Raw genomic sequence first — 24,508 nt, forward strand, 5'->3', positions numbered from 1 at the left:
TGGCTGAGAATAATAAGTGCCCATGGGAGGCCACCAGATGGACGTTTACTGTGAGCCTCGCGGGAGAGCGAGCGATCTGTCAAACATCACACTGGGCACGTGTGTGTGTGTGTGTGTGTGTGTGTGTGTGTGTGTGTGTGTAACACTGCAGGTTCACGTCCACTATGCCCACTAAGAGACTTGAAGCATACGGCAATCAGCTGATCTGATCTGTTCTTGCAAGGTCAACAATCCTTCGTGTATTCAGACGGTCACTAATAATGCCGACCTCTGCCAAGGCCAAACATGTCCATCTTGACTGGGAAAAAAAAAAAAAAAAACCCCCCACGATGAATCCATTCTGGTTCTGTAGGTGGCGCTAATGCTCATTACAAGGTTTTGAGCTTTCTCATTCTAATCTGGCATGACTAACACCTCCTTTTTGGTCTTTTGAAAAGGGTTCCAAATTAATTAATTAAAAAATATATATACAGTATATATTGTATATGTATGTATGGATTTTCACAGGGAAAGAAATTTCATTCCAGACCTGTAAGTAGTGACCATTAGAAGGCGGTGCCCCTTTTTTTTCTGCACAGATTTGGCAAGGCCCTGATTTAACACCTCCTCATTCGTCTATATAATAATAGTCCCTGATTTCTACGTGTAATGCAGTTCCACTGCAGTCCTGTAGGAGATGGTAATGTGCATTACAAGGTGGTGGGCTTTTTTTTTTTCCACAGCTCTGCTACAACGCAAATGCAAGAAAACTCACATTCCGGGTTTGGTCATTTTAACAGTGTTCCAAACTGAAAAATCAGATTTGCAGAATTTGCATTTTTGGGGCTTCTACTCCAAAACACCAGGTGGTGGTAATGCTCTCACCCAAAATGTTGGGACACTTTTTCCCCTAATCAATTGGTCCTTGATGCCAGTGGAGTGTACCACCTCCTCATTTGGCACTCTACTAGTGTTCCACATTGAGAAATCAGGATTTACATAAGCAACGCTATTTCACTCCAGTTCTGTTGGTGGCCATTAAAAGTATTTATCACAAGTCTTTTTGTGCATGGAAACAGAATGTCGGTGATCTCATTGCACTTTTTCTGGCAACTCGGAAGACAGACGGGAACCGAGCGAGCACGAGGGAGCGTTCGCTGGCTTACGCCGCTAAGCAAAGAGCATTATAGCGCTTGAAGTCTAAAAGTAGATGCCGCGCTTTGTAATGCTCAGGAGTGGAAACATGGAAGATGATTTATTCAGCTTTTATTTTTTTTTTCAATTCATCTGTGAGCCTTCCAAGCCTCCATCTGGGCCCTGGGAAAATGCAGAAAAATACCCATAAGAATCCTGGGCCTCTGTTTATTGGCCTTGGTAATGCTTGTTATCTTTTAGCTGTGCTCTTGAGTCGAGAGGATGTGTCCGTGTTGGTCCAATGTGACCGTATGGCTTGTCATATTAGCGGTGACTTCAAATATATAGCTTTGACACTTTAACAATTTAAATGCAATGATCCACCTGGTCAAAAGTCAGGCCTTCAAAATAAAAGCACACAGTACATTAACGCAGTTTCAACGCAATTTGGCCACAAGGTGTTATTCAACAGCCACACTCAATAAGCAAGCATAAATCAGCTAAATCAGTCCGCATAGGGCCAAATATAGCGTAGCGAAACTCTTTTTATACTGGTGCGCTTTTATTTTGAAGGCCACATTTTTGATGAGACAACTTTGCTGAGTGTTGCCGAGCAGGCTTGTTATTGCTCTGAGTTGTTCATAAAAGCTCGCAATGTGGCGTAAGTCGTGCCCTATGTTGAACTCTTTCAACACAATACCGCGGCAAATTCGGAGTGATGGCCATTTGTTAAAGAGGGCAAGAAACATGATATAGAATTCAAGAAGGAATGGCTCATCTATCTCCCCTTTTCGAGGTATACGCCATCAAGAGTCTTCACGAAAGGTAAAAATGTTCCTTTGGCCACTTTATTAGTCATTGTTTTTAAAAAATATATATATTTCACACTGTATATAAAGCAACAGTTATTTTTGACGGTGTGCTTTTTTTTTTTTTTGTTCTTATTTTTGAGTGTCTGAAACGGATTAGCTCAATTTACTTTATCTCCCATGGGAATTGTTGCTTTGGTTTTACTACAATTCGGTATTGGCAACAGATTCATCACAAAAACCAAGATTTCACTGTCTTGGCTTTAGGCCTATTAACTTTTGCCAGGGAGGTATTTAAAATGTTGAGCATTTTATGTGACGATGGCTCATAACTGGGGATGCCACCTTCAAGCCACTGACTGCAGTGTCACTTTGTATTTATTTATTTTTTTACATATAGTGGCTGACATTCCATTTGCTGTCCACTCAGGAAAAAAAGAGTGTAAGTACTTGGACCTCCCCTCCCCATCCTCTTCCGCACCCCCTCGAGGGAGCGTGGCATATGGCGGAGGCACATTGAGGTGTCCTCTCCATGCCTGATCGTTGTGTAGCCAAGCGTCAGATGCTCACTTCACAGGACAACGGCGCACTTTGAGGCGCGCTGGGCATCCATGAAGAGGCATTCTGCTTGCAACACGGTGGCCCACTCTCTCTATTATTAGCCATCCATTACCGGTTTCTTGCTTGGTGCAGATCTTGCTGCAGTTGTCAGTTGCGGAATGAACTGGAAGCGATAACGTACAGTAATATATTGTGTATTAAATATTTGATTGCACAGTCGATTGAAATGACTGCCATTTGATTTTGACTTTGTAGATCCTCACAATAGATGGTCTCAAATGGAAAAATAAAAGCCTAACAACATGTACTGGTTTTATGAACCCTTTCATGCACCAATAATGACAACCTGTAACCTGGAAACATGATAAACTGTCCACTGTAGTAACCGCTGCCCCTGAAAGGGTTAATTAACCTTTGCAAAGGAACCATTCAAACCATTCAGAAATTCTTCCATGATAAATCCTGATTGACCGTTGCTGTAATTATGCAAATGTTTTTTGTTGTCCAGGCTCCGAAAGCAATCCGCTTCAACTAAAATTGCCCAGGCAAAACCAGAGGACAATTTCACTCAAGCATCATCTTTGTGGTGACTTGGAAAATCTGCACCCTTAAAATATCACTTAACCTGACATATCTTATAATGTGGCATTTTGTGTATAAAACTGTCAAATGATTGCATATCAATGAAACATCAAAACTGAAGTTAAAAACAAATAAAAATAAATAAGCTGTCACTATTTTGTTATTAGAAACACTTGCAAATGTAATGTACTTAAAGTTGATTAAAACAAATGATGTAAAAATAGTTTAGGCCACTTTAACATGCAAAACATTTCCAGCACCGCAAAGATTCTTCATCTACCACTAGAGGGAGTCCACTTTGAGAATCCCTGTTGTACAGCAAAGGGTGAACGCGATGTCATTGTTATCGCCGCATTTTTGTTTTTAATTGACAGTTCCTTTTGCTTTTAAACTGCGTCGTCCCTTTTAGGTGCACGCACCGCCGCTCGCCTCCCACTCGAACCCTTAAGGCGCTCCTCTTCCCCCTCGTTTCCCATTGACGTATCTCTAATAAGCCACGCTAATTAGTCTGGCTTCAAAAAAAAAACAATCAAATTTTGCTGTTTTGCTGTCAGGCTTTGGTGCTGTGAAAGTGACATAATAGGCCAAGCAGCCATTAAAAAAAGTGTTTTGAACAGCCTGTCAGCTCTCACTGATAACATTTCTGCACGTGTTTACTACTTGACACTTATTATACTGGGACATTGTGTAAATGTTACGCTATAATAAGTGGCCAAAGCCGGATATTTGAGAGTACAACCCTTGTGACAAGCCAATCTCAAATGATCTCTTCCCATTCAAATGAACGGAATTGCTATTAATCCATCCCAGCCTTCAAAAAATGTTTTATGTATTTTTTCCTCTTTAATTTCATGGAGAAAAATAGTGCTCCATAATATTGTATTTATAAAAAACAAATATTAATGACTTCATCAAATAGAATGAAAAATAAGTTTTTGTTACATCACCTCAATTGAATGATGCTCCTTTCTGGTGTGCCTTGGCCACCCTGGGGGGGGGGGGGGTAGCGTAATGCGGACATTATGAATCATACATGCGTTCTTGGCAGTCCTTACCTCTTTACAACAGCTAATCAGATTGCAGTGAGGTCTGTCTGCCTCAAATACAAATGTGACTCATAACGTCTCAACTGCACTTCATCAGTATGACACTAATGATAGTCGTTCTACACAAAGGACAAAGAATATATTACTGGGAGTACTGGTATAATGTCTGTCTATATGTTGTGGCACCATTTGTGTTCAGTCTGTTGCTTCAAAGGTTTGAGCACCACAACACAGATGCTGACTAGCATTAGCATTAAGCTAGCGGGCCAAAAGTCAAAGCTGTGGCTGTTTTACATACACAATGACTCATTGTCTTTGTTTTATGTTTATTTGTAGAACCAAAGGTACATTTTTTTGTATTTTCTGTAGATTTTGAATGTGCCCTATTGACTTTTAGAAAAGGTAGCTAGAATGCATGAGTGTTCAATCATCTTTTAAGTAACACAATCTCTTTTGAGAAGAACATCTGGCCCAAATTGGCCCACGTGTGAAACATTTGAGGAGGGGGACGAAGATGATGATGAAGACTGGACCGAATCCACAGCCTGGATTCTCGGGAGGTTGCAAGTCAGAGTTTGCTGGGCGGTCGGCCCATCTGCCTTGCTGGCACCGCTCACTCCGTTGCAAGATGCAAGTTAGCGAGGATGCTAATGGTGATTTGCGGTGATGGTAAATGGACTGGTGTTCATTGTTTTGTGGCGAGTGCTAAAAATAGATCCAGTGTGGCTCTGTTCGCGCTGACTGGCAGATTGAGATTGTTTCTCACTCTTGGTGGAGAATTACACAAGCACACATTCACTCAGATTGCGCAGGTGTTATGTTGTGGTCCTCAAATAAGAACATATCAGCGATGTTAAGTTTACCTTCACAATTCAAGGCAAAAAGTCAGCCCAATGATGGCTTTATCTCTTGAAAAAAAACAACAACTCAAGACTTTTTTTTTTGTGTGTGTTCCTCGGCTCAATAAAGATTCAGAAAATCGGTGAAAGTCAGACAGCATCCAAACTGTGAATGTTGCCATTCTGAATGTTTTCTGGTGGGTAAGGAGCTTTTTTTAATGGTTTCTTTGGCGCTTTGTTAGGATTTTGACAAGTCCAAGGGACCGCTTGGGATAAGAGTGTTGAGCAGAGCACAATTCGCCCTGAGCTTATTTTTGTAAACCTGGCAAGGAAGACAGCGGGGGTAAACAGGAGGTTTGCACTTGCGGAGAGGGTGGTAAAAATCACAATTTTCCAGGAGGCTTAAAAAAAAAAAAGACTTTGCTTTCTCTGAAGCAACTTGTAGGGATGCGATGTGCCAAGAGGCAAGAGACTCACACTTTCCTCAAGCTGAAAGGTTGTTAATTGGTGTTCATCGCGCTTTCAACATCAGTCACTGCTCTAAATTTAAATATGTGGATAAAGGTGTGAAAGAAGTTGGTGAGGAAAAGTTCTGGTCTGCGGTGGATTTGACACCTTTTGTGTCAAAGCTTGCTATCGTCTCGCACTGTGAAACTCACAACAGTTCAAAGGTGTGAGTAGCATGCTCTTCCAAGAACATTAATGCCGCGATTGAAAAATGTAAAGTGGATGATTCACAGCACCTCTCGGAGCAACATTAAATTCAGCGTCCAGAGTTATTGGTTTGGGCTTAGGTTCCTGTCAGCCGCCCAACTTCGTTAATCACCAACTCTTTTGATTTAGTGGTGTGACCTGAAGCCCGTGCACCGCGCTCATTATGGGATGCCGACATATGGAGATTTTGCTCGCAAGCAGCTTTCCTCAAGAGCGCCTTTTGCCAACAAATACTATTCTGGCATTGAACCAAAATGTTATGTCCTCTGTGACGGGAGCATAACGCTATAATATCAAAATTAAAACTGAGGGTTTGATGATCGAGGGGACATGCAGAAGTTCGAAGGTGCATGACTTATGATTGCATCCATACATTTCTGCCAGTCCGGGATGCAGATGAGTCAGATTTGGTGTCAATACGCTCCCGGAAATGGCCCCGCCAATATGGCTGCCTCCAACCGAAACGGCAGAATTCCTGTGTCAGAGAGGGAGTGTGTTCTTGAGATGTTTTTGTGGGTCAACCTGGTGACCAAATTTCATGCGGCCGAGTGCAAGTGGCTTGTGGGTCTGAATTTTGAAAATAATCAAGGTCACACGAATGAGCCATTTTAGGCTCGCTTTGGTATTGTGAATATCTCAAGTTGTAAAGTGAACATATTTGATATGCTTTTTTGTGGGCTGCGTTAAGTGATGCGGTGGGTTGGATTTGGCCCATGGGCCTTGAGCTTGACTATGAAACACCAAAACATGGATAAATATTAAAAAAGAAAAAAAAACTTAAGATGTGAATCCACGGATGACAAAATATGCGCGGGTTGTCTCATTTCAAGTTTTAATAGCACCAGTCACCACTAGATAGCAGACATGTCTACATGTCTTCTTTTCACTGACATTGGGTGAGTAGGCTGAATTTTTTTTTTTTGCAAATTTGAAATGACATGCAGGACAAATGAAGACCTTCAATATTATTCTTATTATTTTGAGTGAGTTGATTTTTGGGAAAACATTTACCAAATTATTTATTGCATCTTTTGTTGGTTTATTGTGAGGCAGTTTTTGTCCTTGAATGGTAATGTTTATGCAAAAGAGCCTTTTGTCCTGGGAAAAAAAAATCAGTATGTTATTTTTTTGCTTCAAACACTTTGTTGTTGGGTTAGGACAGTGACCTTTTATACTTGCAATGAAAAATGTATCACAAAATGAAATGAGCACTATTTTGAATTTATTTTACTTCATATTTAAAACAGCATTTTTGTCATAAATCTTTTTCAGAAATATGTGGTCCTATGTGGGTCCCCATTAGCACTGATGAAAAATTATGGCCTATTTACGTTGGCCAGCCCTGCACGAGTGGTACAGTGAGCAGTATTGATAAGGTCATACAAAAACATAACCCAATCTCACTCTTATGTAAGAGAGGATGTCATGAATGACGTGCGCTTTGAATAGTCATGAGCAGTAAACCTCATTGTCAGATGTGTCCCCACCGCCTGTTTCTGTTACCTCAAATTGTTTAACAATCATTTGAAAGCTGGATTAAAAATGGCTTGGTGCAAAAACAAATTTCTCATAATCCAGTTAAAAAGGCTTAATTATGTTCCCATTAGTAATACGCGCCTCAAACAATAAGGCTTGGAATAAACAGAAATAGGCAATTATTTCCGTGGCTTTTTTGCCCCCCATTCGTTGTTATTTCTGGTGGCAAAGCTCAGCTAACGAAACTGTGCACCACCCAGGCTTGGGCAAGCTCAACCCCGACACCTCGCATGGGGCTTTGTAAGAAGTGGAAAGCACGCCGGCCGTGATAATAATGCCATGGTCTGCTGGCAATTCAACTGGGCCTGCCTGTATGAATCGGAATTGTGTTCTACAAGGTGGAAAAAAATGTCAATCAGGTTCTGTGGTGGAAAATTAGAATCAGGATTTAATTTTTTTACTTCCAGCTATCATCATCATTATGTTCACATTTGGTCTCTGTTGGTCTGTGACAGTGATTCTAAACCAGTATTTCACTTATTGTAATTTCACTCTAAATGATTGTTTAATGACAACAAATACAACGTGATTTGAGGTAGAAGTAACCCAATTTACGAGTCATTCAAATGATTTTTAGATTTTTACTTGCGATATAAGCGCTTTATGGAGTTGAGTTGAATGGTGAATTCAACTCAACTCACTTCACGATACTTTTGGCAAAGAGTGAACAATTCCCCAAAATGAGGCTTCAAGCTGTTTATTGCCACTCCCAGCTCAAGTTTATTTTAAAAATAAACCTAAAACAAAGAGAATTACATCTTGTGTCTTTAAAACAACCATAGCTTTGCCTTTCTATCCACTAGCTTAATGCTAATGCTGATTAGCATCTGTGTTGAACTGCTTTCACCATTGAAGCAATGTATTGAAAACAAATGGCGCAGCAACCACATGTACACTGACAATATCACAGTGCTGACATTCCTGTATTGTTTATCCTTTGCCGCTCTGATGATCTGAGAAAGTCTTGAGGTGTTATGAATCTCAAAGCAGGAGGAGCAGCATTGAATTGATGAAATATGACAAACATGGTTTAATCCTATTTAATTGTCATTAGTGTATTCATGTATAAGGTACAATTTTATAGAGTGCTATTTTTTCCCCCTCATTAAAACACACAGAATTTTTAGAGGTTTTTTTTTGAGAGGCGTGTGGGTGCTGGAATGCATTAAGGCCATTTCCTGACATTTTGGTGGTACAAGATGCTTTCAGATGGGTGTGGCCATGGAAAACTTTGATGTCGTATCTCAAGGCACCACTTTTTTTTGTTCGTCTTTCTATGCCATTGACTTATAGTGACAGGCAAAACAATGAAATGCTCTTCCATTACATGTCAGAATATGGTGCAAACCTGCGTATGCGCCTTTCGCCATTCACGCATGCCGAATTAAAAAATTGAATAATGATTCGGTTCAAATCACAGATAAATGAAAGGGAAGTCAAACAGCTCTCCATTAAATTCATTACAAATATCTTGCAGGATTTTATTTTATTTTTTATACAAGTGAGCTGTACTTTGGCAGTAATTCTTGGGCATAGCATTAACGTTAGCCTGTGTATTTAAGGTGCCACGTACGTGACTCACACTTTAAGAATCACTGGTCTGGAGAAAAAGTCGACCTCCGTTCCTGTAGATGTATGGCTCACTGCTCAACACTTTTATCGATGGGAGTGTTGCTTTGTGCGATTCATGGACAGACTTTGATTTTTACCGGTTGCTTTTCTTTCCTCAATTACATTTGCTGGCCATTAGTAGCGTGATTCAAAGGCCTCTGTGGAACAAACTGCCACCCGATCACACCATTATTATTCCCTGATTAAATTCATGCTTGGGGTGTGGGGGGGCTCCCAAGTCACTCACGCTCTATTAAGAAGATTGAGTGTCCGTGTTTAACACGATCTAATGGATGGGTGAATTACGCCCCGGCTATTAATGTTTAATACGTAATTGAATGTTCTACATGGCCAAACTTGTTTACCGGGATAATTGATGCTTATGTTGTGCCGTTTGTCTGCGACACACACGTAGACGAGCACACTCGCACGCGCACGCAGAGGCAGGAATAGAAATCCAAGTGATGGGAGTTTTGAGAGTTTACTTCATGGCGTTTGGAGAGCACCCGTTGCAAACCACGGCAGTCAAAAAAGTAGACAGCTTCGACGCGTGATGTTCCGAGTCGGAGCTTCTACTTGCGGTTCCTCCGGAGACCCTCCGGGAAGGCCGCGCTGCCGCCGCATGCAACCATCTGCAGCTGCAGCCTACAGGCAAAACACAGCGTGTGTTGGAAATAAATGGGCACATATCTGGCCTGGGTAGCACAAAGTTGGCGGCCTCGGTACCCCGCTAGTTAGGGATGCATCTACGCCAGATTATGCAAGACTATGAAAGGTTGCGCTAAGATTCCACATCGTGGTGTCGGAACACGACCACCGCCTCCTCGACTGGGATGGAAGTCCGAAAAGTCTGAAATAACCGTTTGATTATCCGTTGTAGTGGAGCTACAAAGAATATCATTGCTTGCATTGCATGTCCACGGTCACAGATTTTTTTTTTGCGGACAGTTCACGGTGGTATGCTGGTTGCAATGAAGTTTAGTGTATTTGTAGGAGGACTTCACATCTCGACACGGGCTAAAATTGGTGTTGCAGTCTTGAATTCCTGGCATCACAGATATTTTTTGGAGCACTGTTTTTTTTCTCTGTAGAATGACTTCACATCTCAACCTGGGCCAAAATGAATGTTGTGGTTATGAATTCACATATCGAGTACCCTGACTCATTGGAGCCCTGGTTGTGGATGCATCGTGGTCTTTTTTGACTGGTCCAGGCATGTCAAAACACTGACCTGTCGACTCAGACTCCCTGCCCTTACTCTTGATGCATCATGGTTGATCCACACTTACACTCGCGCCGTGTTGCGCGATCAGTCATCATTTGGATGATTTACCAATAATTGAAAGCCCCCCCCCCACACACACACAGCCTGAGCCGCTAAGCAAACGCTGTCCTCCTGTCAACTGAGCCTTTCCCCCCAGGTGGTTCGTATTTAGTTTGAACTTCCAGGCGGGTTTAAGCTGATGAATAGCTTTTATTGAACGTGAACGCATTTAAGGATGAGGATTAGTCAGCACTTTTCTCTGATGATCTGAATCCGCCGGAGGATGTGCTCAGCATGTTAAAATCACTGAAGGAAACAAAGATTTCAGCGACAGAAAAATAAGTAAAATAAAGATGCATGATGCCCAATTTGTGAGTTTTCTTTATCAATCAGTCTCTAGAACCACACAAAAAAAGCCTTGAAGACACAGAAAGGCTGAGATTTTTTCTGAATGAACCATTTGGGTGTCATTTTAGCCATTTCTATCAGTCTTTCAAAAGCAAAATTATTCGAGAGATTTTCTCCATTTTCTGCCAAAAAATTGGAACAGAGTATTCATCAGTGCGTGAGGGTGAGACATGGCAACAAAGTTGGATGACTCACCGTAAAAAGAAGTAACGAAAACCATAATTTACTGTGAATATTACACATTTTTTTGCAAAAAAGTTAAAAAGTCACTTCGTTTTGCACAAGGGTCGAGAACGACGAATTTTCCGCTCTACAAGGCGCACCTAAAAGCATTCAGTTTTCTCAAAAGCCGCCTTAGAATCCGATGCACTTTCTATATGGATCAATATTCAGATTTCTTGGACGCAGTATTTTAAATGTTGTGTAAAGCGCTTTGTTACAGCTGCAGCAGTTGCGAAAGCTCAACATAAATAAAGCTGTATTGTATTGTATTTCCTTTAGCATTGCTCCGTCTAGTGGATGCATAACGCAACTGCAGCCACTATTGTAGCTTCTATTCTATATGCCTTACAATGCGGTGCACCCTTTATATATGAACAGTTTTAAAATCGTCCATTCATTGAAGGTGCGCCTCATCTTCCGAAGCGCCTTATAGTGCGGAAAATAGGGTACTCATTTTTTTCACTTTAGAAGCTTAGCAGTACTAAGAGGTTGTAAAAAAATGCATACCAGTACTTGCATTCCAAAATGATAATATGTGGCGGCCCGGTTGCCCAGTGGTTAGCGCGTCGACCTCATAGTGCAGAGGTCATGGGTTCGATCCCGGCTCCCTGGGCCTGTGTGGGTTTTCTCCGGGGACTCCGGTTTCCTCCCATATTCCAAAAACATGCATGGCAGGCTGATTGAACACTCTAAATTGTCCCTCGGTGTTAGTGTGAACGTGGATGGTTGTTCGTCTCTGTGTGCCCTGCGAATGGCTGGCCACCGGTTCAGGGTGTCCCCCGCCTACGTGTCCGAAGATGGCTGGGATAGACTCCAGCCCCCCCCCACAACCCTTGTGAGGATAAAGCGGATCAGAAAATGGATGGATGGATGTTACATATGAATGTAATATATCATGTAGATGATCTAAGAAGTGGCGGCCCGGTAGTCCAGTGGTTAGCACGTCGGCTTCACAGTGCAGAGGTACCGGGTTCGATTCCAGCTCCGCCTCCCTGTGTGGAGTTTGCATGTTCTCCCCGGGCCTGCGTGGGTTTTCTCCGGGTGCTCCGGTTTCCTCCCACATTCCAAAACCTTGCATGGCAGGTTGATTGGACGCTCTAAATTGTCCCTAGGTGTGAGTGTGGGTGTGGATGGTTGTTCGTCTCTGTGTGCCCTGCGAATGGCTGGCAACTGATTCAGGGTGTCCCCCGCCTACTGCCCGAAGACGGCTGGGATAGGCTCCAGCACCCCCCGTGACCCTAGTGAAAATGGATGGATGGATGGATCTAAGAAGTTTTCATTTTTTGGTATGTTTTGAAGCTTTATTAATTCATAATATTCACTCTGATATGGGATGATGCCAGCAGATCAAAGGACCATATTTTATATTCGTACAGAGCAAAAAATAAATATATTTTTACGGGTGATTTTTGGTGAGCGTAATGTATAAGGTGGTATATTACTTTACGGTAAATTGCAGTAATAACGTAGTAACGGTATTGCCTTGAAGAGACTCTTTAGTGCACCGTTATACGCGAACATGTCCTTCAAATCCATTCCAGGGGAAAGGGTTCAGCACGACTTGCGGCAGAGCCGCCGTTTCTCAAGCTGTCATGCGACAAAGGGGCCGTTTTAACTGCACGAGGTGTCCTTTGACATCATGTGTCATCTTGATCGCTTTAAATGGCTTTCGGCTGCCATGTCATACGCGACGGCTCGCACATTGTACGACTGGGAAAATGAATCTCTTTCGGCAATCGAGTGGCCTTTGCGCTTCAAGCGTGCCTTTTAATTTGCACACAGATGCCACACCAAAGGCATGCAATTTACGCAAGCTGACTTTCAAGATGTCATCGCGGAGTTATTGCAGAATTTCCGCCGCGCCGGCACAGTAAGTGTCATGTTGTCGGCGAAAGTGCATATTTCAGCAGGTTGTTTAAGAAATTGTCGCTAAATTAAAGCGTAAATGTGAAAGGAGACACATGGGGACCGTCAGCTTGTCTTGCATTCTTTTGAAGACGACTGTTTCCTCTTCCTTCCCTCAGCCCATGCTGCGCACACAATGCTGCCAATTAGTTGATGGTGGGGCCAGTGGGGCGAGCCGTTTTCTTGCATGTGCTCTTGCCGCAACTTTGGGCTTCAAAGGCAGCTGGAAAGCCGTTAACAAGCCAAGCGCATGTATACAGTAGAGGACTGTGTGACGGCCAACGGGGAGTAGAAGCATGCCACGTTAGCGGAAGGAATGGCATTATGAAGGTGTTGACAGCAGTTGATCAATATAGTTATAAAAAAAAAATAAAATAAAAAAAAATCAAAGCTGCATCTTGGAAAGCAATAGGAACATCATTGTTCTTGTGAATTTCGGCCAATGGGCTGCTTTTAAGGACCCGACCATTTAACTCATTCAGTACCAGCCAATTCTAGACCAAGTCTGAAAAGACGTTTAAAAACGTCTTTGGGAGTGAATGAGTTAAATATCGTTGTGCTGCATTATTATTCAACTTCTGTGTTTTACATTCAACTTCCCTGCTTTACAAAATAGTATTAAAAATATTGACAATCCAGATTCGCCCAACTGTTTGATATACATGGTTGAAATTTTGTGGCGATCAGAAAACGTATCCAAAACAAGTTTGAAAAGGAGGGTGTGTCCAAAAAATGGCAGCATCAAACACCAATGAGTCATTTCCTGTGCATTCTACTTGATGTTACTTTTTTTGGGGTGTCCTCACAATAGACATGTCTGCCAAATTTCCTTTTGCTTAAGTCGAAGCTGAGAATTTTTTTCATCCATCCATCCATCCATTTTCTGATCCGCTTTATGTTCCATAAACTTGCCATGCATGTTTTTGGAATGTGGAACTGTAGAACCCGGAGAAAACCCACACAGGCACGAAGAGAGCATGCAAACTCCACACAGAAAGGCTGGAGCTGGAATCTAACCCTCTGCACTGTGAGGTCGATGCGCTAACCACTGGACCACCTGGCTGCCCAAATGTCTTTTAAAAAAAAATTTTCAGCCAACATAATTTCAGTTGTTTGGGCACTATCAAAACCCACAGTTTAATTTGTATATTTTTTATTTTATTTTATTTTTTTGATACAACTGAACGCTCTTAATATACTCAGAAAGATTTCTTTTGCCGTTAGCTCTGACTGAAACCAATCCAAAGCATGTTGCTGTGTTGTCCTGACAATACCGGAACCAAATGAAGTCCTCAGAATGACGGTTGCCTCCCCATTTTGACTTCATAGCCCCAGACTTTATTGATGGCCCTTAATAAAACTGTAGCATGTGATTAATGTTCTGCGTGCGGCTGATAAGGGTGATGCATAAAATGCCGGATGAATGCATGCGCTACCTTCTTCTTCCTCACGCCCCAGAGTAGTTAGCGGCTCTAATGTATTCTGGGGCATCGTAAGACCCCGAGTTGAGGGCTTTAAAGCAGCTCAAACTATTGATTTTGCACCAAGAGTGTCTTCCCAGGTTTATTATGGGGGGGTGGGGGGGGGGGGGCTCAAGGCCCGAGAAGTTACGCCAGCGTAAGATAAAATGAGCAATGTAAGACTCCCTGTGGTTTGTACGTAACTGGTGCAATTTTTAATTGAGCACAGAAAAGAGGTGTTTTCCTCAAATGTAACTTAATTAACCTTCCTGTGACATTGCGTGTCCATTTTTTAAAAATGTTTGAATCTCTTTAAACAATATTTAAAAATTTTAAATCATAGAGGGTAGGATACTGGGTGCACGTACGTACCTTTGAGTCACATGTCAAGGTAGTTTGTGTTTGAATTAACTACTGAATTCTGTTGTTTATGTAACATGGGTTCATGATTGCGTACATGCTAGAAGCATGGTGTTGACCAATTTTGGATTTTTTTTGTCCATTTCCTTACAGACCATTACAGGGTGTAAATAATCAATTGAGATGTACGAGCAGTCTTGTGGCATCTATAGGCAATTACAAAACTCTTTGCGAGGGGGCCAGGGGGGGTTAGTCACTTGCAGATTGTCGCCACACGGCAGGGCTTGGTCCCTTAACCACAACAAGGGTTAGCTGTGTCAAAAAAAGGAAATGGAATCCAAGCTGCTATCATGGCATCCATGTACCGCAGTCTTCACTCCAGCACATTGTGTTTGGATACATATTCATGTAGTCATATAAGCTACGTTTGGGCCTCTATAGTTGAAAAAAAAATGGGAGAGGCTCCTTCAACATTTCTGAGTCAATGTGCTGGAAATCTCAATAGGGCGCAGCAGGGCTCGGTGTGCAGATGGCGGTTTATGCAAGGAGGGCTCGGACGAGCAAACGGGCGAACATCAGTGCGAGCGATCGATACCTCATTAGTGCCTCAGCTTTCCGTCGTTCACGTTCTGTCACTTTACGTTCGCCATCTCAGTTCATCGCATGCCCGTTTGAAAGGCGTGCTTTGTATTTCCACTCGCCCGTCAGCCTCTTCAGCATATTTTTAGATAGGCCGAGAGGAAGAAATCGGGAGACTTAGATAGCTCCTGGTGCTGGTACACTTGGAGATAATGCGGGATGAGCCTTGGGCGTAGGGTGGGTGTGTGCGAGGGGGGGGGGTGGGTTGTGGTGGGTGCGGCATGCAACATCCCTCTTGTCACTTTAGATAAGAGGAAGGAAATAGGACTGGTTGCCGAGGGACTGGCTAAGTGCTTGTCACTGTCCCTTCCGCGTTTCAATGACGGAGGCAACTTTGGTGCATGCTGAGAGGCAGATGCCCGTCGCTGTCCCATCATTTCACTTCCAAATGGACAATCAGGTGCGGGACCAGTGGAAACTCGTGTCAATATTGCGGTTTACGATTGTCACATTCACAGCATGTTATCTCACCAAAATGGAATATCTCAACCAGTGATGTGTGCTTAAACATGCCGTCTGGAGACCAAAGCTTTGAAACATCTTTCAGATCGCCTGTCTATGGGCCACTATTGCGAAATGTGAATAGAATAATTTCTTTTTGTTTTTCCCTATCCACATGGTAATACTACAAACTAGCCTTCAAACAAAATGATGTTAAGTCAAATGGTTTTCTATTTCTGCCGTGTATTCGTGGGTCAAATTTGACAAATTGACTCTTAAATGGCCACTTGAAACCAAAATGGCAGATTTTTTGTCTTTTGTGTGTGTGTGTGTGTGTGTGTGTGTGTGTATATCTATTTATGAGAGATGAGAAATTTAATGCGCCTGAGGGCTTTGAGGGCTGAATTTTTTTTCGGATTTTGTATTGGCTGAAATGGCCTATTGGTTAGGTGTCACTGAAAATGCCAACTTGAGCCGCACCATAACAAGATGAAACCCACCCACAGCAAATAGTTCTTGCGCTGAAAAAAAAAAATTGGAAGACCCTCTGGGCCAAGCCAGATGAGCTGTTTACCCCCCGCTCCCCCCACACACACACACACACTTCCACTTTTTATGCTAAGCTTGGAGCCTGCCGGCGTTGGCTTCATTTTTAATGCGCCGTCGCCGGCGTTCGCAGTCCCTCTCATCTGGCTGACGGGATGTAAGCCAAAGCATGCGTGCTTTCCCAAACGTCAGTCCGCCTCCTTTTGCGGACGAGCCACTTTGAACCACGCCACCTCCTGCCCCGCCGAATGTGCCTTGTTCAACACGGCCAGCCTTTGCAAACAGCGTGAGTGTAATGTCGGCTTTGCTTCAAACCCAGCGGACCATCTGTGAATGAAAACAAGGTCTTCAGTTCGAGTCAGTCTGGTCAAACCCTGCCTATCTCAATTTGCTATTTCCACAATGTTTTTTTTTTCCTGTAACTTATCCTCGGCTTTTTGATGGAAAATTTACCCATTTTGATTTTTTTGCGTTCTTTCCGTAAAGCCTTAAAATGCCACAAGATGCCAGCAAAGTCTTGACTGAAAGGAAATTGGTGTCTCGGAAGTTTTTTTTTCAATGATACGACTACACTGTGAATGGCTTTTAAAGTCTTAAGCAATTATTTGTAAGAGTAATCTTGTCAAATGAATATAAAATGGTAGTCTGGGTTGATAGGTTGTTGCATATTTACACACATGCCTGTGTAGACGTTTTTGGAACAGCGACCCGCCAGGCTTCTTGTTTTGTCCCCCGCCCCATGTTGGTTGTTTATGTTCCTCCGAACGGTTTGGAACTGGGAAGTAAATTCCTTGTGTCTTTCTTGCATACTTGGCCATTAAATCTGATTCTGAAATCAATTTGACATTTTCTGTCAATAATTCAAAATTCTCAGCTGAGTGCACCTGGCTGGTCCCCAAAGGTGTTCCAGAATTCATTGAGTTGCTTCTCACATGGAATGCCATTACATCGATGCTGAAGCTCTCATTTTGGGTCCAATTATTACGTATTTGTTGCTATAAAATGTGGCCACTGTCTCTGTCAAATCTTGATACTCTTCATTTGTTCTGTATTGATATCATGGTTGATTGATCAGTACTGTAGTATTATTTTATCAGTGGTATTATTTTTACCTACATTTAGCTCTTTGGGAGTTGCCATAGCAACAACTGAACTGCACGTTTGACCTGATCGTGATTATTTATGTATTTTGTCAGAATGTGCTGATTCCATTTGAAGGAGTTTAGAAAGCGTGGAAAGGACGCCGGGAATTTGAAAAGAAAGGCGAGATGCCGAAAAAAAATGACATCACCTGCATGAAGTGAAACAAATTAAAATTCGAAGCAATGCAGTTTTTATTCCCCCCCCCCCCCCCCCCCCCCCCGACATGTGCCCTCTGGAAATTATCACCACTGGCAGGACAAGAAAAATATAATTAAAAATTAAAAAGATGAATAATCTAGAAAGTAGATCTGGCACAAAAAATAAAATAAAATCCCAAACTCTGCATGTTTCTCTCATTGGTGAAGAAATGCCAAATCACAAGGCAAAGGCTAAAGAAGTATTTATAAAAGGGGAAAAAAATGATAACATTAACTTAAATTCGATGTGAAGTGTCGCGTTTACTGTCCATTTACACATGACTAGGAACGGAATATGAGGCGTTAGCATGAATGCTAATAAACTGAATGCTATCTAAGTGTTGTAGGATGAAATAACGGAATGTCTGACATTCAGTGCGATGCACCACATACCCCAGCCACAAACATTCTGTTCAATCCAGCAATGTTGTTTCTCATCCAAAGGTTTGATCCTTCACCTGGAGACATTTGTCATGTTGTTCCACCTTTCCGATCCCACTGTGACGGCAGGATATTTGTTCTTATTTGCCGGTGACAGCTCAATGTGCACTGTCGTGTGTAACAGAACCATAAAGGCAGCGGGGAAATTTATTTGGCCTCGCTGTCAGGTTTTCTTCCTCTTTCGCTTGGAAAAAATAAAAAATCTTGACAAAAGTGGGATAAGCAGCTCAATTCCTGGCATCACATCCACTTCTTTACTTTACTTACATTATTTAAATATCCTTGTTGTTTGTGTGTCCAGGCTGGTTCACTGCTATAGATCACGAAATAATTGATACATGGTTGCCTTCAAAGTTGAGTTCTTCAAGAGTAACTTTGTTGTTGTTTTGTGGCCACCGATGGCCTCCCATTTTTAGAAGTGCGATAAAATAAAATTGCAACGGAACACGATGTTGGTATAGTAAAGCAGCATAAGATGTGAAATATTAACCCGAGCGATCCAGTGTTTTGTAACTCATGCAAGATGGCCGTATTCTGCCTGAGACCGACGACATACACATTCTGTATGATGTGTTTTTTTTTTTTAATCCCACAAAACGGCCGTACACAATCCCGTGAAAACTGGATTTGCAATATAACGCTCCTTTCCGAGATTACCTTTCTCGCCTTTGTTTAATTAAATCCACTCTGTCTCACATTATTAACCGGACTCCTCTGAGACGGCTCCGGCGCTCCTCTGCCCTGAGAAGTGAAAATGAAACAGGCAAGATGGATGGCGAGCGCGTGTGGAAATGCTCGTCACGCCGGTCCCGAGACTCCGGACAGCCGCTCGTCAACGCCGCCCCAACCTGACCAATTCCAGCATCCCCCCTCCCTGTTGTTTGCGGCCCTTTTTGAAGTGCTCCACATTTTCTCCCATGCTCCTCGAATGCCCCTCGTTCCTCCCTCCCGCTGCCCACTCAGCAAACAACCTGGGAAGATGACCCAGACGTATGGGAGCACCCCCACTTAACGCTCTCATGCCCGTTTCTAATTAGCAATGCAAGGCAGCGAGGTTGAGGAAGGAGGCACAGGTGAGGGAGGAAAAATGGGTCAGCCTACGACAAAGGGAATGTTGGGCTTTGGCGGAACGGTAGCACCGACTAGTTGCATAGCTCGGGAATCGCACTCTATGTGCCTTTAAGCACACTCAGAGCCCACAACAGAATCATCAATGTAAATGAGTTGCGACGTCACCGTTTGGCGGGTATAATGATAATTACATCACACGGGGCAGGCGACTTGGGGTCGACAGAATTTAAAAACAATTTCCTCGTCCATTCTTAACCAGAGGACAAATTCAGCACATGAGAAGCTCGGTTACAATACAGTTTTTTGTCACTAGGTGGGGATAAAGAATCAGTCACTTATTTACCATACAAAGTTGAAGAAGAAAGCCAACAACGAAAATCATGGATATGTATTTAAAAGAACAAAACAACAATGACAACAAAAAAAAACCTCAAAGGTCATGACAAACATCACCAAAAGCCAAAACCTTTTGGATCCTTTTTGCTAAAATCTAATTGTTCAATGTTTTTGTGGTCATAAGCTTCACTTGAGATTCTAAGCTTCATTTATTTCAGGAATTCTTTGCCTGTTTGGCATCTTGTTGGGTGTCAAAGTTTATGTCTTGGTGATGATCACATTGCGTGAGATTATTTACCGTATTTTCCGCACTATAAGGTGCTTCGGAGTATAAGGCGCACCTTCGGTGAATGGCCTAAAACTGTTTTCACATGCAGGGTGCACGGCATGATAATGCGCATAGGATAGAAGCTACAATAGTGGCTACAGTTCCATTACGCATCCACTAAATGGAGCTACCCTAAAGAACATACAATACTAATCCACTAGATGGAGCTACGCTAAAGAGAATACAATACAATCAAGCTTTATTTATATGGCACTTTCACAAACGCTGCAGCTGTAACACAGTGCTTTACAAAACATTTAAAATACTACACCCAGGAAATCTGAATTTTGATTTCATATATAAGGCAAACTGTCGGATTTTGAGAAAATTGAATGCTTTTAGGTGCGCCTTATAGTGCGGAAAATACAGCATTTTATATTTTCAGATACAGTCAGCTGAAATCAGATGCGAGTGGGTCCCAGGCCACTTGCTAAAGGAAAAGTTGGCCCCAAAGCTCAAAAACGTTGTAGTTCATGAAATAAGAGACCAGATAAACTTTTCTTTTTCAGGTCAATGCAATGTCTGTGGCTGTCGTGCATTTTTTTTGTACCGCAACGCAATGCACCATACGTTTTCTTAGAATTCTCGGCCCGTACTTGACTGACAAATTCGTACTTGGGTGTTTGCCCAAGTAAGTGCCAATGAGATGCAACTCAACAGTGTGATGCTAAATGACCCTAGCTTCTTTGCCTTTGCCATCTCATGTGGGCTTGAAAGTACGTTGCTTATTTCGTCTCCTCGTCATTGAAAGAGTGCACATTTAGCACCGCTCGGAGCTTGATCCATCCTTTTATCCGATCTGTGCAAACAGTTCAAAATCGATCCAACAAAAGCTTTTAAAGCCGCCATCGTAATGTGAGGAGATACGGTGGCAGGAGAGGTTGTATATTTAAGATCATATTTTCCGGCGGGAGGGAGCCAGGGGTGGTGGTGCTAAAGAGATAGAGGGGAAAAGGAGGTGTCGAATTTCCTGAAAGTGGCACACGAAGCTCCTTGTTTTCACTTTAGCCTTAATGTGCTTTCCCCTCTTCACAACCTCCCTCGCTGCGTCTCCATCTCCATCAGGCCATTACCCTCCACGTCTCTCGTGCCATCCTTCCACTTTGCAAGCTTATCCTGCACATCCGGGTAAGGATGGAAGCAATCCCGCCACTTTTTGACACTTTTGCCTTTTTAATCACTTCAGGGTGGCACCTGAATCACATCAACCTGATGGAGATGTGTTTTTAGCCTTTGTCTGATTTATGGCAAGTCATCTTCTGTCTTACGAGGTTCTATTTTCCGTCATTAAAATGGACATTGCAATTTTTTGGGAGTGAGGCTGGGACGGATTAATGGCATTTCCATTCATTTCAGTGGAAAAAGAGCACTGGAGATATGTTTTTTTTTTTTTAATAATGAGCATGGTCACCTAACAATTAAACTCTTATCTCAAGGCACAGCTGTATATCAAAGCTCTGTTTGTCGTTAGAGATGAATAAAAGGCATACATTTGGTAACCTTAAACTGACCGCTTCAAACCAAAATGGTCAACTGTCCGTGGTTTCTTTTGCCGTGAGTGATTCCTTTGGTACGAGAATGGCATACCCCGGCCTTTAAATATAAACCCACTGACCCAACCCAGTCCTTCTGTGGAATTTGCACAATTCATGTTGAACGTAATGAATATTCTAGTGATGCCAGGCAGACGGGACCGAGCCGGAACAGAAGCGCCGCTCTTCCGCTTGTGTTCATTTGGAGCTGCCTTGTTTGAGCCTGACGAGCTGAGCGTAGACTTTTTCGACACAATGGTGTCAAACTCAAAAGCGGGCTGTGATGTTGGAGCAGCTCGCTCACTCGCACAAAGAAAGCAAACGCCGCCGCACCTGCCGGATGGGCTGGGAACCAACACTTGGCATGGGAAGAAGGCAGGTTGGGAGGCAGCTGATGACTAATTTGCCACATGTGGCCGGCGGTGGGGATCGCCCAAAATCACACCAAATCATGTTTTTCAAATTGACCTTTGAATTCATCTGTTTGTTTTTTTTCTGCAGGGAAATTCAGAGGAGTTTTGCTCATCTTCATTCTGGTCTGAGGCAGCAATAGCAACTCTTATTCTTAATAGGTAAGAATAATTATGTATGTGTGTGTGTGTGTGTGTGTGTGTGTGTGTGTGTGTGTATGTATATATATATATATATATATATATAGAGAGAGAGAGAGAGAGAGAGAGAGAGATTCAAATGACATTTTGTCAATTTTTTTTATAGACAATTGAGTATATTTAACTATTTTATATGAATATTTAGTTTCCTGGCTCTTGAACTGATCATAGAATACCTGGACTGTACGTACAACAGATTTGGATACAGTGCATAACTGATGCTGCAGCGACCTCTGGTGGATATAAGCGTTTACTGCATTTGTAGTTTCAAACAACTCAATGCCAACCATTTATTTCGTATTATTTTGTTGTGGAATTTTTCTTGATTTACGTGGGGTGATTTTCGTCCTTATTTGATTTTGATTTGATTGTATTTGGGGAATTTATTCTAATATTTGTATTGTAGTGTATTATTATATTTTATTCCATTTTTTATCAAACTGTTTTCTTCTACTTTTTTTAATGTAATATTCATCCAAATGAGCTGTCTACCTGTTTATTTTATTTTATTTATTTTTATTTAGATTATTAATCTAAATTTTCAACACGGTCACTGTGCTTTTCCTATGTCCCATCTATTAGAATTAACACACCCGTTGCCATTGTGTATTCCTGGTTCAGCCGCTCCGCACGGGCGTGCTGGTTTCACCGGTGGGTCAGCAAGGTACACCCACGGCATCGGGACAGCATGTCGGCATCTGCATGACCCCAGCCTCATTTTACGGTAAGCCGGCCCACTTTCTTAGACACACAGAATCCCCTCAGTCAAACAATTACAATTACAATGATTTGTTTTTCTTTTTGAAGCATTCAAGAAGACAAAATAAAATTAACATTGTTAACCAGAAAATGAGAAACACTTCCCAGTACGCTGTGCCATATACAGTAGAACTCCCATCTTACAAACTTGGAAAAGCATTCATATGTTTGTGCTACGATCTTCCTTGCTTCAGAAAAAAAATATTTCTGCTCGATATGAACTTAAACATGTTTAAATGTTACAATTGTTACATGAAAAAAATATTTATTCTTTTACATTTCAGAAGGCATAAAAACATCAATGCTTTTCCCTTTTTCAGTTTCTAAAAAAATATATATATATCTATGCATATAATTACAAAGTAAATAAAAAATACATACAGTATATATCTATATATCAATAAAAAACTTAATTACCAAATGAAACAATTAAAAATAATGAAATATGATGACATTAAAAATGATAAAAACATTCAAATGTATGAAATCAAATATTCTCATTTGATATACTACTACATTGCTCCCTTTTGGGTATCATTTTGTTTTCAGTTTATGATTTTTTAATGCCTCAGCCAACATTGAAATGATCACGTTCCATTGTCTGACTTCATAAGATGAAATATGAATAAATTATAATTTGCATATAAGTTTGACGGTTGTGTAATTTACATGACGGTTGTGTAATTTACAGCCCTCGCATTGGAATCCGCTTTATTGTACAATACCCAATCTGTTGAGCTACTTCCACTCCACCAATACACCTCATTTGCATAAATTAATCACGTAAATCAGCAGAGCGCAGCGTCAACGCTCGGAAGCAGCTTGTTATTGGACCAATGTGCAATGGAACTAAGAAAAACTGATCTGAATGGAAACTACTCGGGGGTGAGCAGCGAGGTGACGATTGAATCATGACGAAGCTGGTCACATGACAGGAAATGCTGCAGCTCGCGCTGCAAGTCATGAAATTTGCCCCCATCCCACACGATCCTTCGCCCAGCATGCGGGCTTTAAATCAGGACAGCCACCAGATGGCGCCCTTTGTTGATGAAGCCCTCTGAAAGAAAAGGCACACGGAACAAGTTTCTCACCCTTTTTAACATCTCGTATCTTGCTCTGAAACGCACATGAAATGCAATCGCCAATAACATCATTGCAAATGTCTCAAAAATGCTCTTCACTTGACTGGTAGTGAGATAGCACAGATATTTCAAAAGGTAAACTTCACTTTCTGAAATTAAATATAAAAATGCTATTTTCAGAATGACAGTTGAAAATTATGATTCATGAATGTTTCATTAAAAAAATCAAAATACATTAAAAATGAAAGAATTAAAAGTATGATTTTCAACACCTTTTTTTATTAAACAAAACACACCATTTATCACAATTTAGAACATTTAATCTGCCATGTGTGTTTTTTAAATGTGGGAGGAAACTCCACACAGGCCAGAGCTGGAATTGAACCCTACACATCTGCACTGTGAGGCCGACATGCTAACCAGTCGATTCCTGCACTTCCCTTTTAATTAATACCATTAATTTGAAAAAAAGTTGAATCATGCAGTTTGAACAATGACTTTCTACTTTACAGTTTTTTTGTTTTTCAATCACTCCTATTAAATTTGTCAAATTAAATAACACTCAAGTCACCATTTAAACGTTAGCATCATGTACATGTCACTCATATTCGATCCACAACTTCAGATAGACTTACCTGCACTTCAGCACTCAAACACAAAATAATTGAAAGAGCTCTCAGTAGAATATATTCATGCCAAGTCTTTTTTTTTTTAAATAATGCTGTAGAGCTAAATCCAAAACTATCCACTAGATGGCAGTAAAGCAGTAGAGAATCAACCAGCTTTACCATAGCCACCGAAATTAACTTTTCATTGACACTCTGATAAAATACACTCATAAATCTTTTGGGATGCGGAGTTGATGCATCGGCAGTGTTTTCCACATCACGCGCGCACACACACCCACACACACATCCTTGCCATCTGTTTGTGCTGTGGCCCATGTCTGCTA

The 24,508-nt window shown here is 41.8% G+C and overlaps 1 protein-coding gene across 23 annotated transcripts in view; it reads left to right on the forward strand.

Moving 5' to 3' along the window:
* ptprda (protein tyrosine phosphatase receptor type Da) overlaps positions 1 to 24,508 on the forward strand; it is a 278,207-nt gene that overhangs the window by 74,875 nt on the left and 178,824 nt on the right. For 22 of the 23 annotated variants that reach the window (XM_086104781.1, XM_086104779.1, XM_086104789.1 and 19 more), the window contains exons 5-6: positions 21,606 to 21,676; positions 22,337 to 22,439. The gene's annotated coding sequence lies outside the window, so the exon portion shown is untranslated. Of the gene's footprint in view, positions 1 to 21,605; positions 21,677 to 22,297; positions 22,440 to 24,508 lie in introns of all 23 variants that reach the window. The other variant, XM_086104780.1, reaches the window with a different exon arrangement.

Source organism: Hippocampus guttulatus, chromosome 2 (genome assembly GCF_054856545.1).
Source record: "Hippocampus guttulatus isolate MCC_2025c chromosome 2, RoL_Hgut_1.0, whole genome shotgun sequence".
NCBI classification, from domain to species: domain Eukaryota; kingdom Metazoa; phylum Chordata; class Actinopteri; order Syngnathiformes; family Syngnathidae; genus Hippocampus; species Hippocampus guttulatus.